General features: G+C 48.4%; 1 protein-coding gene across 3 annotated transcripts in view; it reads right to left on the minus strand.

The window, feature by feature from the left end:
- KCNJ1 (potassium inwardly rectifying channel subfamily J member 1) overlaps positions 1 to 14,542 on the minus strand; it is a 29,250-nt gene extending 14,708 nt beyond the window's left edge. For all 3 annotated transcript variants that reach the window (XM_012470124.2, XM_012470123.2, XM_012470122.2), the window contains exon 1: positions 14,362 to 14,542. The gene's annotated coding sequence lies outside the window, so the exon portion shown is untranslated. The remainder of the gene's footprint in view (positions 1 to 14,361) is intronic.
- Positions 14,543 to 15,033: the final 491 nt, after the last annotated feature.

Genomic DNA, 15,033 nt, shown 5'->3' on the forward strand with positions numbered 1-15,033 from the left:
GTATGTCAATAGCAACACTATTCATGACAACCAAAGAGTGGAAAGTTTGAAACAGTTGATGTCCATCAACTGATGAATCAATACATGAAATGTGACATATCCATACAGTGGGATATTATTCAGCTCTAAAAAGGAATAAAGTACTGATACATGCTACAACATGGACGGACCTGGGAAACATTACGCCAGTGAAAGAGGCTGGAGATTGCAGGATTCCACTTCTGTGAGATGTTAGAATAGGCACATCTACAGAGAAAGAAAACTAGACTGGGGACTGCCAGGGGCTGCGGAAAAGGTAGATGGGGAGTGACTGCTAATGGCCATCAGGTTCTTTTGGGGGTGATGAAAGTGTTCTAATATTGATTGTAATGATGGTTGTGCAACTCTGTGAATCCACAAAAACCACCTATTATACACTTCAAATGAGTGGGTTTTATTTTTGAGAATTATATTGCAATAAAGCTGGGACAGAAAAAACACACATGTAAAGTGCCTGTCACATAGTAGTCTCAACCAACTTCCCCTCCCACTCTCACCCCACTTCCCCATGCCTTTAGGCCCTGGTTGGAACCTCAGCTGAACTTGGCACCTGCTTGTCCTAGCAAGTGGCTACTGTGATCCTAAAGGCACCACCATCAACATGATTTTCTTTGTCTCAAGAGTTTGGAGTACAGAAAGAATTATTCTGCTCACTCTCACTGCTAAACAGAAGCCCTGCTAGCGTGGGAGATGTCTCTTCTCCCAGGGTCTACAGGAGAAGCTCTTCCCTGCTGCTTCCCAGGTGTGTTTGGGTAGAGCAATCCAGGCTGGGCAGTGGGCCCTCCTACCCACCCACCTGTCCACCTGCACCTGGGCTCCACAGGCCTGAGAATGGTGCTTAGTTATGATCCTGGGTCAGCAGGTCTGGGTGAAGCCCCTCACACCTCCCAGTGCCAGAGGGCAAGTCTGTGGGATGGCGGGGTCGGGGGGAATTTGCAGGGTCCCTCCTACTGCACCAGCCAAGCAAGAGCTGCCTCTCTCATCTCTCCTGGAAGCTCGGTTTCATTTTCTCCCTCTTTCTCCTTCTTTCAGCACTTCTTTTGTTTGAATGTTTTCCAGCATTTTGTTCCTTGCGCATAGCCCTTGTTGTATGCCTGGACTCAGCAGCACTGATGTTCCAATTCCTATTTGAGCCTGCCCCTCCAGAGACTCAGCATGGCCTCACAGACAAGCCAGAGCCCCACGGCCCATTCAAACCCCTCCTTGCCCCACACTTCCCCCACGCCACTCCTTCTCTCTCTCCCCCAACCCCCACCCTGCACCACATACACCAAGGAGAGAGAAGGATGGAACATGACTGGGATCAGACCTTGCTGCTTTCTTGGGTGACAACAGGGCACAGAGTTGTGTGGAGTCCACATTCAGGGACTCACGAGAGAATGACAGAAACCCCCCACTGCACATGTCCAGAGACTGGGCCCTTTCTCAAAGGCAGGACTGTATGTTCCTTGCATACTTCCTGAATAAGGGCCACTAGAAAGAATGTCCCGAACCACCACCTCTCTAGTTTCAGTTGTCCACCTCTAAAAACGTCCTAACCTGGATCAGCACAAATCGTAATAATCTGTTTGATGACACACTTGCAGGGCCAATCCTAGATCTTATTAAGTATCATAAATGCATGATGCATTTGGGGGAAGAAACTAAAGCCCCTGGTGTGCTATGATACTAATTCCTATTAAAAGAAACGAGGCAGTCTCACTGGAGTGCACGTGCAGGCTCCCCGCTGAGTCTCTGGCCTTGAAACACGTCTGGAGTCAGGCTTGAATTCCAGCTCTGCAGCTGACTGGTGCATAACCCAGCAGCCCACCTGGGGTTTTTACAGAACTAATTTCTTGATGTAATCGATTAAGTCTGGGAAAAAAAAATTGCTAAGAAACATAAGGAGCAATAAAAACCCTGGAGCTCATTGTCAGCTGTTGACGGTTTTTCTTTCCTTTTTTTTTTTTTCCATTGTTTTGGACATGCCTGTCTTTCTGATTCACTTTTCTTACCCTCCCACACTTCCAATAGTCGTACCCATTTTCAGTGATGGGTTTATTCTTTCTCCCCAACATCATTTGAGTCCTGACATTTCCCACCTTGCCATGGTCCCCTGAGCTTCATGGGAGCAGATGGAGAGAAGAGGAAAGAAGAAAGACCTCTAGGAATTGTGACAAGATTGACAACTGGGCTTAGTGCTAACCAAAAATGCGATGGAAGGCATAATTGCAAATGAGGTTGGCAAAGCAAAGTCAGGGATCCACAGGCGCCTTGAAAGTAGTGAAGGGATAGGCTATAAGGTGGTATAGAGCTGAGCTTAAACGCTGCCTCTTCCACTTGTTACCAGGATAAGTTACTTTGCTTCTCTAAACCTACACATTCTCTCCATGAACATGGACATAAGGAAATCTGTTTCACAATGCTGAGATAGGATTAAGTGTAGGAAAGCCCAGTAGAGAACCCAGTATGGGGAAAACCACAATAAATGCCAGATTCCTTCCTTGTTTAGCAGGGCTGAGGGACCCTGATGAAGAGATCAGGACTGGGGACAGCCAAAGATTGAGTTGGCACTTGGGGAACAGTTTTAATTCCTAGGTCTGAATTTGGACAGGCAGCTCTCTCCTGCCAGACCCAAGGACGGTACCCACTGTGCCTGTGTGAGCTGCAGAGAAAATGCAGGAAGGATGCATAGTCCTGCTTGGGGGTCTTGCCAGGTCTTGGGAAGTCTTCTCTCTCCCTCCCCTCATCCCGTCCTAGAGCCTCTTAAAGAAGGCTCTCCCACCAGGACTTCCCAGCGGGAAAAGACAGCAGGCTCTGATCTGCTTTCAAGGGACCTGTCAGGAGCATCTTTGTATATATGAGACCCAGAGGGAGAAGACTGTTTATCTGGCTGCTAGGGACACATTAACAAAGTGGTGAAAGGCTGTAGATGAGAGAGAAAAAGATTGCCCATGAAACAATGAGATTAGATCACACATGGAGGGTGCAATTGTGCCAGACCAACTGACTTCCTCTGAGGTTAGCATGACCAGCCTTCCAGACCCAGAGGCAGCCGGGGCACAGGGCTAGGTGAATGGCGCCTGGCGTGTTCCTTTCTCTGAAAGTTCTTGGCTGGGGTTGCAGGTCCTGTGGCCACCAGGCTGGGGTGAGAGGTACAGGTCCACCCTCAGAGTGCAGGGCAGAGAGAGGACCACAGAAGAGGGAGCGGAGGAGGGGCAGCTCCACATGTGACGTACACGGGGACAGCACATCTGGGCACAGGCATCTTGGACTGAAATTCCTATTCTAAAAAAATTTCCTACCACCCTCTTCTTTTGCTTCTTAGCACCGAATACAACTGATTTTATTTTATTTTATTTTTTTGAGATGGAGTCTAGCTCTGTCACCAGGCTAGAGTGCAGTGGTGAGATCTCAGCTCACTGAAATCTCTGCCTCCTGGGTTCAAGCAATTTTCCTGCCTCGGCCTCCCAAGTAGCTGGGATTACAGGTGTGTGCTACCATGCCTGGCTAATTTTTGTATTTTTAGTAGAAACGGGGTTTCACCATGTTGGTCAGGCTGGTTTCCAACTCCTGACCTTGTGATCCGCCCACCTCGGCCTCCCAAAGTGCTGGGATTACAGGAATGAGCCACCACACTCAGCCATACAACTGATTTTGTATTGATTTTGTTCAATTCAGATCATTCTCAGCTCTGTCAATGGCGCATCTACTGCCAAGTCAAGCAAAACCTTGATTCACCCTTAATTCAATCCATCAGCAAATCTTGTCTGCTCTTCCTACAGAATATAGTCAGGACCTATCTGTCCTCTTCTCCTCATCTCCTTTGCTGCCAGGCCACCATGATTCTTGGGCTGGGCTATAGAAATTGTCTGCTCCTTGATCCATCCACCGCCTTTCTCTCTTCCTTATGATATAGCCCACACCATCAGAGTAAGGAAGGAGTCCTGAAAATCAGGTGACATTGCTGCCTTGCTGAGACCTCTCTCAGCTTCCCTTTGCTCTGATGATCTCAAGGCCCCATATAGCCAGGACTCTGCCACACTCCATAGTCCAAACTCATCCCCTCTGTCACCTCGCTCACTCTGTTCCCACCACCTCTGCTCTGCAAGTGTGGGGCACAGCTCCTGCCCTGGGCTTTGGCACCTGCTGCTTCCTCCTTCAGGGCTGCTCTGTTCTAGGTCATCCCATGTCTGGCTGCTCCATGTCACTAGGGACTTCACTCCATCACCACCTCCTTCAAGAGCCTTTCGGCATCCAATCTAAGGTAGCGCCCATGGCTCCAGTGGGAACTCCAGCCTGTCTTGGCTTCTTCCCATCTCCTATCAAGAGTGGCTGTCATGTTGGTTGTTTATTTCCCTGCAGGTGATGCGTTCACTTATTGTTGATCTCCCCTCTACAGAATGCACCCTCCAGGACAGCAGCCCATCTTGCCTTCCTCTGAATCCTCAGCGTGTAGACCCGGAGACTCTACAAATCTTTCTTGACCAAGGTCAATGCCCTCCCATGAGCTGGGAATGCCACAAGTGCAGGGACCTGTCAGGTCAGCTGCGTCCCTATGTTATACCCGACACTGCTCACTGGGCCTCAGGGATCTCTCCAAATAGAGAAGGCGAGGGGAGAGAGAAAGAGAAGCCATTTTTCTTCAAGGTGTAGCTCAGTTCGCCAAACTAATGACCAAGCAAACATCCAGGGGTGGTGTGGAAACTGCATGTGGTGGATTCATACGTGCCAGTGCTGACACGGCAGGGACGAGTGCCTGTGCATTGGCTCAGGACGCCCCTGGGAGCATTGTCTCCCCTCGTCTTTTTAAGTTAAGCTTAGATTTTCTACAGTGAGTAATAACACATAGATTTCATGTATTTTGAACTCAATAGTGTGCCTGAAAACATACATTAAAATGTGTTTCTGGGTATTCACTTACCTTTTTTTTTTTGAGATGAAGTCTCAGTCATGTCACCCAGCTGGAGTGCACTGTCACAATCTCCTCTCACTGCAACCTCTGCCTCACAGATTCAAAAGAATGCCTCAGCCTCCCAAGTAGCTGGGATCACAGGCTGCCTGCCACCATGCCTGGCGAATTTCTGTATTTTTACTAAAGATGGGGTTTCACCATGTTGGCCAGGCTGGTCTTGAACTCCTGACCTCAGCTGATCTGCCCGTCTCGGTCTCCCAAAGTGCTGGGATTACAGGCATGAGCCACCACGCCTAGCCCATTTACATTTTTTTTAAACTACCCAATTTTAGCATTCATTGGCTTAGTCCAGGGTTTAAAAGTTGTAAAAAGTGCAAGAGCAGCTAAACCCTGTGCGGGAGTTCAGAGAAACTGAAGAAAACGTGGATAAAATAGAGAGGGCAAAGGGAATGCGGGAAGCTCCATGATGGCAAGGTACAGGGAGGGACAGGGAGGGGAGGGATGGGGAGGGATGGGGAAGGACGGGGAGGGTCGGGGAGGGATGGGGAGGGACGGGGAGGGATGCGGAGGCAGAGAACACTGGCAAGTAAAAACAGCTAAGAATGAAGAGGCATAGAAATGCATGCCACAGACCAAGCAGAAGTGCCCAGAGAAAATCCTCCACTCCTTAAGGAGGTTCGCAGCACAGCTGTGAGCCCTGCCACCAAAGACAGGGGCAAACAGTTAAATGTCAACTCTGCACCACCATATTTGATTGATGATTAACCACGGTTCAAACAGCACATGTCTCCGTGGCAGCAGCTATGGTTTGTTGAAGGAGTGAAAGGATGAATGAGTGAAAAAATGGGAAGGGGGCATACTTTTCAAAGTGACGTGAAGATGAAGGAAGACAAGATGTATAAAAGAGACTGGCCAATACATAAAGTTTTCTTGAAATTAGTTCACAGAGCTAGAAAGTTAGAATTTAGCCTATTATAGGACTCAGTGGGTAGTTATGTGTCCACCTTGGGTTTAGTTATTAGAAGAAACTCATTAAAACTCATCCTTTCCCATATGACTTTCTTTGGCACAGACCTAAAACATGGGAGTGTATTTGCTACCAGACCCTCAGCCCACCGGGCAGGTCACCCCTCTTATATGATTGAAGGCACACCGTGGGGTTGATTTTACTCTACAGGATTGGGGTTAAATGGCTGGTCCCTTCTCGGTATGGAATTACCACAGGGGAAAAGGAATGGACACTCGTTGAATCTCTGTCATGTACCAGCAACTGTGGTAGGGGCTTGGCAGAAATTATTTCATTCACTCTCACAGCGACCCCATAAAGTAGGTATAATTTTCTCTATTTGACAAGGGAGGGAACTGAAGTTTAGAGAATTTAAAGAACTCCTATGAGGCAGAACTAGGGTAGGAACCCAGCTCTTTTTGAGACAGGGTCTTGCTCTGTTGCCCAAGCTGGAGTTCAGTGGTGCAATCATAGCTCACTGCAGCCTCTACCTCCCCAGCTCACAGGATCCTCCCGCCTCAGTCTCCCAACCAGCTAGGACCACGGGCAAGTGCGCCACTCTGGGCTAGTGTTTTGATTGTGGAGATGAGGTCTCACTAGGTTACCAGTCTGGCCTTGAACTCCTGGCCTCAAGCAATTCTCCTGCCTCAGCCTCCCAAATTGCTGGGATTACAGGCCTGGGCCACTGTGCCTGGCTGGAACCCAGGTCTTAACCTGATGTCTCCACCCAAGCTCCCTAAAGATCTGGCTCAAAAGATGAGTGAATTCTGATGTCTAGGGCAGGAGTTTGAAAAGGAAGGAAGGCCCGGGGGAAAGGCTGACCCTCCCTCCTCCCCTCCCTTCCCTGCATGCCCTCTACCGACTCGCCCTCCCTTCTTTTACCTCTGTCTGGGCATCTGTAGTGGGAGCCACCTGCACTGGGCACAAGGGTACGGCCTTAACAAGACCCAGGGAGGTGGGGGAGCTGGGCAGAAAATTGACAGGAGCCAAATACACAGAATAATTATAGATTGTGATAAGGACTAAGAAACAGTAACTAGAAGTGACCTTGAAAAGTACCAGTAAGTAGGCACTGGTGCTGAAGACGGCATGAGCAGCAAGGCGGAGGGGAGAGAGGAGGTGCTGCAGAGCCCACACTCGCCCTCGCCAGGCCTCCCACTTACCAGCAGCAGTGCCCCTGACCTGCCCAGGGCACTGCGCAGAGAGGTCGGCATTAATCCCAGAGGGATCCCAGAAGGACACCTGCCTGGCTCTAGACAGAGCAAGCGTCAGGCCTTGGATTTCTCATCTGTCAGATGACAGTGATGCTGTCTACTTCCCAGGGCCATCATACAGATTAAATGTTGCAGTGCTTGGGAGAATCCAGATGGATGAGCGACACTATAGAAGCATGACTTGGATTTGTGGCAAGAGGGACTTCAGTGAGACATGAAGAACTGTTGACTGAGAGGCTGGCAGGACACTGTGGCAGGTTTGCAGTGAAGAATTCCACATTGACAATGTAAAAGAGAGGCAATGACTGACATAAGCGCTCGACACTGCACAGGTTTCATTATGTGAAATGCACACATGAGTTCTTGTAGAAATGAATGAATTTTTTTAAGAAGTGACTTCAGGGAAGAAAGAGGTGACTTGAGGAACTCAGGAAGTCACTGTGCTCTCACTGTCAGAGATTCCAGAAGATTCTCTTTGAAAAACAGTCACCAACTGGATTATTGAAAATTAGCCCACTGTCACCTCGGGTGGGCCTTGTCACCCACATCAGCTGGACCAAGGGGCCTGGAGACGCAGTAGCTTGGAAACAGGTGACCCTAAGGGGCAGGCGGGATGTAGACAGAGAGGAAAGGAGAAATTGCTGATGGAAGCTACTCAGAAAAGTAGAGGCCAGGTGGCTCTGAAACCCAGGTGTGACCACAGAGGAAAGTGCCCTGGAGGCCTGAGACCCAGCTCCACTGACCAGCTATGTGACAGGGGCATGCCCCAGCCCCTTCCCTGGTGTTGAAATTTCCCTCTCTGGGAGATGAAGACCATGTCACCGGGACCTGCCTATAATACCTCAACAAACAAAAACACTCTATGTACAATGTAGGGGATTATTTTTATGAACTCCAGGGCAGGGAATGTCAATAGCACAGAGGCAGCACTGTCATCTCCTGACAAGTGTCCTGGCTTCTCTCCATCCCCAGGCACACGCAGGGCCCATGAATGGCCCAGCATCTGGTCTTCAGTCACTGGTGAAATATGTGTGGTGTTCACTGTGTCTGCATATGGAAATTAGCCTGCCTGTGGTCTGGCTGTTGGCGTCCCCGGGGCCCCCTCACCCACATGGCTAAGCAGGCAAAGACAGAAACTCTGGTACTGCCAGCTTCTGTCCATGGCACTTTCCTGCAGTGGGGTGCTGGCTGAGTGACAGCAGCAAGACTGCAGCATTCACTGGCAGCTGAGACGGAGGATCGGGGGTCCTAGTGGGTCTGCGGTCAATGGGGATGGCATCGTGTAGGGTCCACGAGCTGAGACGTTTAGAACAGAAAGAGAAACATGCCCAGTGAAGAGGCAAGATGGGAGCAACAGGGCTAGTGGATGTCCTTAGGACCTCAGACAGAAAGGAAGCTGCAAGGGAGCTTGTACTCAGTGATCGCAAGCTCGTTTATGGGGTAAACCCAGGCAACCTGAAGAAAGGCAGAATCAGAGAGAGAGCCAGAGGTGACTGTCATCAGAAACATAACCCTGCCCCTGGGAGCCACCAGAGAGCGGGATAACTGGGGCTCTCCTCCCTGGTGCAAGTCCAGGAGTGAGGACCTCGTGATAAGATTTCCAAAAACACCAGCTCCATGCCCTGCCTGTCGGTAAGCGGCCACCAGAACCCCTCCCAGAAAGAGAGATGCAGGCTCCGTGTCTGTAGAAGTGTGTTTCCATTTCCCACTGAAATGGATCCCTGCCTTTCGACACCCCTAAAACCCAAGCTTCTTCCTGATCTCCAACCCACATCCTAATGGGTGAGGTTGAAGTCTCATTTCCTCTGGCCTTCAGTGAGGATGAGAAAACCAGGCCCTTCATAGATGAGAAAGAAACTTCAGCCCCAGCGCTTGGCCGCACTTCTGCAGTGGCTGCCTATTCCCAGCTTCAGGTCCCGGTGGCCATGGTCAGCCAAGTGGGAAGGCATTTGCCTGCTGTGCGCTGGGTGCCTGGGTCGTGCCACCCACCTTGCTGTGGTGCCATCCTCCCGCTCTCTCCCTACCCCTTTCCCCACTGCCACAAGATACTTAAGGGGCATCTTTGTAGAAATCCAAATCTGTAAACACCACAAGCTGGAAAACACCCAGCCAAAGGCGCAGGTGTGTCAGTAAGAAGGTGAAGAGCATCCAAGCACTGCATGGGGTTTTCTCCACTCCCAGGAAGCCTCTGTCCACAACAGACCTCATCCCACCTCTGTTCTTCAATGGTGAGCATTGCCCAGGCTGGGGAAACCTTGAATTCGCCTGCACAATGGTTTCAGGCAGGGCTAGGAGTGAAGAGCCCCATGCTGGAAAGGACTCTCGGACCTGGTCCTGGGGAGCACTCTGGGAGTATCTTCTCTCCTCTTCTCCGCTCCCTCTGAAGGGATGGAGTATTGGGAGAGGAAACAGCACTCTCTCCCACCCACCGCATCCCCCCGGAGCTGCCCTCGAAGCAGACTGGGTCGGGGAAGCTGGTTGGCTGGTTAAAATGTGCGCGTGCTCTGCCAGTGCACTGATGTGTCATGCAGCCACTCTTGTACCTGTCATGCCTACTCATCCTCTCACGGGGACCGAAGCTTCTGCAGCATAGGGACTGTGTCATCGCACTTCACTAAGGCCAGCATAGCGGGGGCTTCTCAGAAGTCTTCTAAGGTGACCTTCCCCCATGCCTGTGGCTTATCTCTGAACCGACTCAAGCTCCCCATATTCTATGCATAATTCATCAGCGGTCCAACCCTTCCCTTAACAGCATCCAAATACCCTGATCCCTGAAATGGTTACATGCACCTTCCAGCATGAGACCAGGATTACCCTTATCTCTCTGAACATCTCATCACTGGACTCGGGTTCAAAGGGACCACACATTTCACAGAGTCTTCTCCTGTGAAAAGACCCACAACGGTTATTCACAGTGGCTGAGTTCTGCTGAGCTCCTCAAGGACAAATGGCAGATCTGGATAAAGCCAGAAAGTTCCTGAGAATTTAATCAAGGGCAACGAACCATGAGACTTCCCCTAGGGGTAGTCACCTGAGAGAGCTTGGGTTGTTTTAACTCTGCAACGACAGTATTAACCTGTTGCTTTCAACTGTGCTGCATTGCATATTTAAATCTGCTCCCTGGGGACATGGTGACACATTGGTAGACCCCAATAAATACAATTCCTGAATCCCAGCCAAGAAACATTGGTGTGTGTGCAACTGGAGGAGAGGGAAGGGCAGGGACATTGGGAAATTCTAAATAAATGGAAAATTCTGGTTTGTATTTCACAGAGTATTCAGAAAGAATCTTCTCTTAGAAGCATGGGTGGGTGCAAAGCTTACAAAGCACGGTAACTGCAGAACACAGCACAGGGCAGACACACGCATGCAGCGACGGACTCTGTGGCACACTGGGGAACCGATTTTGGAAAATAACAACAGGATTTTTCTGAGAGAAGAAGTTATGTATCCAAAACAATGCTGGGAAAATTCAGATTTACGTTTTTGCTAGGGCCTTTGAGTTGTGCATTCCTGCAATGAGTGAGCTGGATTTCATGAAGCTTTACAAGGATTGATCAACATTAGTGTTTCAATGCTCTGGTGTTTCTTTTTTTTATTAACAGCTCCCAGGAGGTCTCCCATCCAAGTACTAACCAGGCCTGACCCTGCTTAGCTTCCAATCTGGAGATCAGACGCCTTCAGGGTGGTATGGCCATAGACATAGACAATGCCCTGGTTTCTAATGGAGCACTTTTGGATTGGGTTTTGTATTTGACAGCTGGGAACCTTAATAACAGTTTTTAAGAAGCAACTCCTTAGAGCAGAAGATCTTTAGATCCTCAATGGTTTTGAAGCGACCTGTTCTCTGCACTATTTTTAGTTTCTTTCTGCTATTTTTCTAAAAAGAATCTGGGAGTTTCATGTGTAAGGGCATCGTTCCTTTTTCTGTTTGCTCACAGATTCTGATGAGGCAACCGCAAGAAAGGCTGACACTTTGCACACCCTTCACAGTCTTCTTCAAGGAGGCTTAGAATCATCCTGCCCAGAGCAGGGAACAACCTTTGACCTTAAGATTATTTAAGGTTTGACCTTAAGGTTTATTGTTGACTTTTTTTGTTCGATTTTTTTTTTTTTTTTTTTTTTTTTTTTTTGAGACGGAGTTTCACTCTTGTTACCCAGGCTGGAGTGCAGTGGCATGATCTCGGTTCACTGTAACCTCTACCTCCCGGGTTCAAGCAATTCTTGTGCCTCAGCCTCCTAAATAGTTGAGACTACAGGTGTGCGCCGCCACACCTGGCTAATTTTTGTATTTTTAGAAGAGATGGGGTTTTGCCATGGTAGCCAGGCTGGTCTTGAACTCTTGACCTCAGGTGATCCACTCACCTCAGCCTCCCAAAGTGCTGGGATTACAGGCGTGAGCCACTGTGCCTGGCCTATTGCTGACTTTTCTAGGGGTCTATCTTTTATATGTCTCTACACTAATTTTTTTCTTCATCTTTTTTTTTTTTTGAGGATGTTTGTTTTTGTTCTGTTTTCTTTTCCCAATTTCCACACATCTTGCTTGTTCATGAAGATTTCTGAACCACAAAATCAAGCCAACCACTTTCTGCTATTTCACAGCAGTACTGACACTATTCCTGAATCATATACATTTCAGGAGACAGAGCAGACTGAGAAGGCCTAGGCCCTTTTCTGTATCCTTTTGGCTTGAGCCTAGGTAGGTCATCACAGTCTTGAATGTGGGAGGGTAAGTGGAAGGAAAAGGCTCTGTGCTATTCAAAATGTGCTCTTTTTGTGGACTTGGGGGTCTCTGGCTCCTGTTTCAGGGATCTGTTTCACCCTTGCCTGTCCCGATCACTGCCTGCAGCCAATCGGCCACCAGACCTTGTGCCTTCTGCCTCTTGGTAATCTCCTCCCTGGTTACCCAGCCGTGGTCTTACCCTACTCCAGTCCACCTTGCACGTTGTAGGTAGAGCAACCCTTCCGCAATGTGAATAAGATCTTACCCCAGTTCTCATCACCTTTCAGAAACTGCCCCAGTTCCTCAGCACCACATGCTAGGTCCTTCATCATGGCACCGTGCGGCTTCCTTCACCCCTCCCCGGCCACCCACCCTCAGCCATACCAGCCTGGTATTCCCTGTGTAAGCCATGCTCTCTCTCATGCGTGTGTATTTTTGTAAATGTAATTTCTAGAATGTTCTAGAATGTTCTTCCCCCTGCCTCCAGCAGGCCCCCTCCTGTCCACCCTGGGCATTTAGGATCATGCTTCTGTGCGATCTTCTGTGGGAAAAGTATGATGTACTTTCCTGTGCAGGCAGCGATGATACCATGAGGTCCCCACTCATCACGGTATCTCTCCCACCAGCGTGTGACAGCCTGTTTCATGCGCATATCGCCTAACCCAAGTGCCTGCCCTCCAGAGCAAAGCGTTTCCCAAGCCACTCAGTGGTTTCCCAGGACCTAGCATCCAAAACACAACGAGTTCTCATTACAAGCTTGTTGAAAGGCAAATGAAGAGAAAACCCTGTATGTATAATAATAATTGTCATGAGAAAGACAAGAATGAAGAGAAGAAAGACAATAGTCATCATTGGCATCTTAAATCGTGGAGCCAAGCGGAGGAACATTTGGGTCGCCCTCAGGATCAAACTGGCGGGCCAGAAGCAATTCCACTGAGAGGGCACCAGGAAGCCTTCAATCCACCGAAACCCTGGGGCAAGTAAAAGGCAAAGCATGTGACTCACAGCCGAATCCCTGGACAATTACTGAGCTGTGACAAGGTCCAGGGTAGATTTGTAACCTAGCACTGAAAAACACATTGCTGAGGAAAGGAGAGGACCGTGCATGGGGAATTTCGAATCTCAGCTCCCCAAAGCAAAGCATGCTTGGCAATTGCAAGCCTCTTACATTTAAAACAAAAATCAGAGCAAACCAAAAGTCACTAACAGCATTAAAGATCCAAGACCCACTCACAAGGAATTCACATACTCTGCTTCTTTGCAAGTGCAGTCTTGCACTACACTGACTTGGTGTACCTCCTTACACAGAAGAAATCCACCTTCATGGCTTGAGTATAAAAAAAAATTGTTCTTCTGATGGCTCATACGTTCCCAGATATCCCTACTCCATCATGCTCTTAAAAGCTGAAGCTGATTTAGTGAGAGTCCATTTACACTGAACAGTGTAGAGTAAGACAACACAAGCCAAGCCCATGGCTGAAGGGAGCCCACAAAGACTGTGCAGCTCCTCCAGTGTAACCAGCGAGTCAACCAAAGATTCTAACTGCCCTCCAGCCCCAGCCATGGAATGGCTCAGGGAAGGCAGAGTGCAGCTTGCGGCTAATAATCCTGGTGTAACCAGCGATCAAAACCACCCTGTAAGTGAGTCTGCCAAGTCCCCGTCCATAAGAGACCCTTAGCACAGTCACTACGTTTTGCTCCATTTTGTAAGCCCAACTAAACAGAGAAAAATTCAATCATTTTTTCTAAAAGTTGCTAGTTGCAAAAGACCAACTCCTTTTGAGTGACTATGCACCAAATCTATAAGATACAGATATTGGGAGAAGGGGCTCCATATCTGTTCAGAGTGGAGATAAACCATTGGTATTCACTGGTATACAGCAATTGTCACAACAGTCATTAGGGAGCTGAACAAATATTGAGAAATCCAAATGCATTCATTCAGAATGGTGCAAAATTCCTATAAAGTGCTACATCAGGAAATGAAGAAAAGGCATTTGGGTGAAGGTCATCAAAATGTCTTGCTAATTCTTTTCGTGATAGATGTTTTTCATGACAGACCCCACTAGCACTTTGATCCTCTACCTTAAAGATGGAAAAGGCCTGGCAGAGGTTGTGCTACTAGGCAAGGTCTTGCTACAGTTGAAAGGATGGCACCAGAGATAAAAACCCTACACACATCTCTGCCACCAAAAGAAGACTTCGGAACCAGGCATGATACAACCAAAGATTCTTACTGCCCTTTAGCCCCAGGGCTGCGGAATGGCTTAGGAAAGGCAAGATATAGCTCACAGTTAATAATCCACGTGTAACTAGCACATCAAAAGCATCTAGTGAGTTAAAACCTAAAACCATGCTTGTGTCTATCCCCTGGGAGTGGACACAAAAATTTGTCTAGATTTGAGGTGGGGAAAAGAGGTCTACATTTTCAAAAGAATTAACTTGTTTTTCCTACAAAGAGACAATGAGGTATTTCTCCTCTTACCTCATGGATTGATGGAGTAAATGTAGAAACAAAAACTCATTTTCTTGGTCTCCAGGAAAGCAGCCAGATTCTCGATGTGAGCAAGTCCTTGCACCTTTGATGCAAGAGTTTGGATGTGCTGGATGAAGGTACCTGAGGCCCTGTTGATTTTTATGAGTCTGTGGGTCAGCTCAGACTGGCTGCCAACTCATCTGTATGCAACAGCTCTCAAAGAACATAGTTTACTTTATAACCGGATCCAACGAGAGTAGGCGTGGCGGTTAAATGGGTGAGATACCAAAGGTGTTGAGCTGCCAAGGCTAATTAAGAAGGATTTGTTTATGAAACCCTGGCTTGGAACCAAAAGGCCAGCATGCTCATGAAGATGGTGCCTAAGTCAAAGGCATGAGGTCGAACCCGCGTGCACATGGGGCTGGATGTTACAGGGCAGGGATGTATGGGTCCCCAAGGAGCCCTCACAATTGTCTCCTGTCCTATAAATCACTCAGCGGCCGTAGAACAGCAGTCCCCAACCTTTTTGACACCAGGGACCAATTTCATGGGAGACATTTTTTCCATGGACCAGGGATGTGGTGGGGGAGGATGGTTTCACAATGATTCAAGCATTTTACATTTATCGTGCACTTTATTTCTATTGTATTTATAATACGTTATTTCTATTATAGTCATTTC

This window comes from Aotus nancymaae, unplaced genomic scaffold (assembly GCF_030222135.1).
Source record: "Aotus nancymaae isolate 86718 unplaced genomic scaffold, 86718_ANA_hifiasm-v0.15.2.pri h1tg000012l, whole genome shotgun sequence".
NCBI lineage: Eukaryota > Metazoa > Chordata > Mammalia > Primates > Aotidae > Aotus > Aotus nancymaae.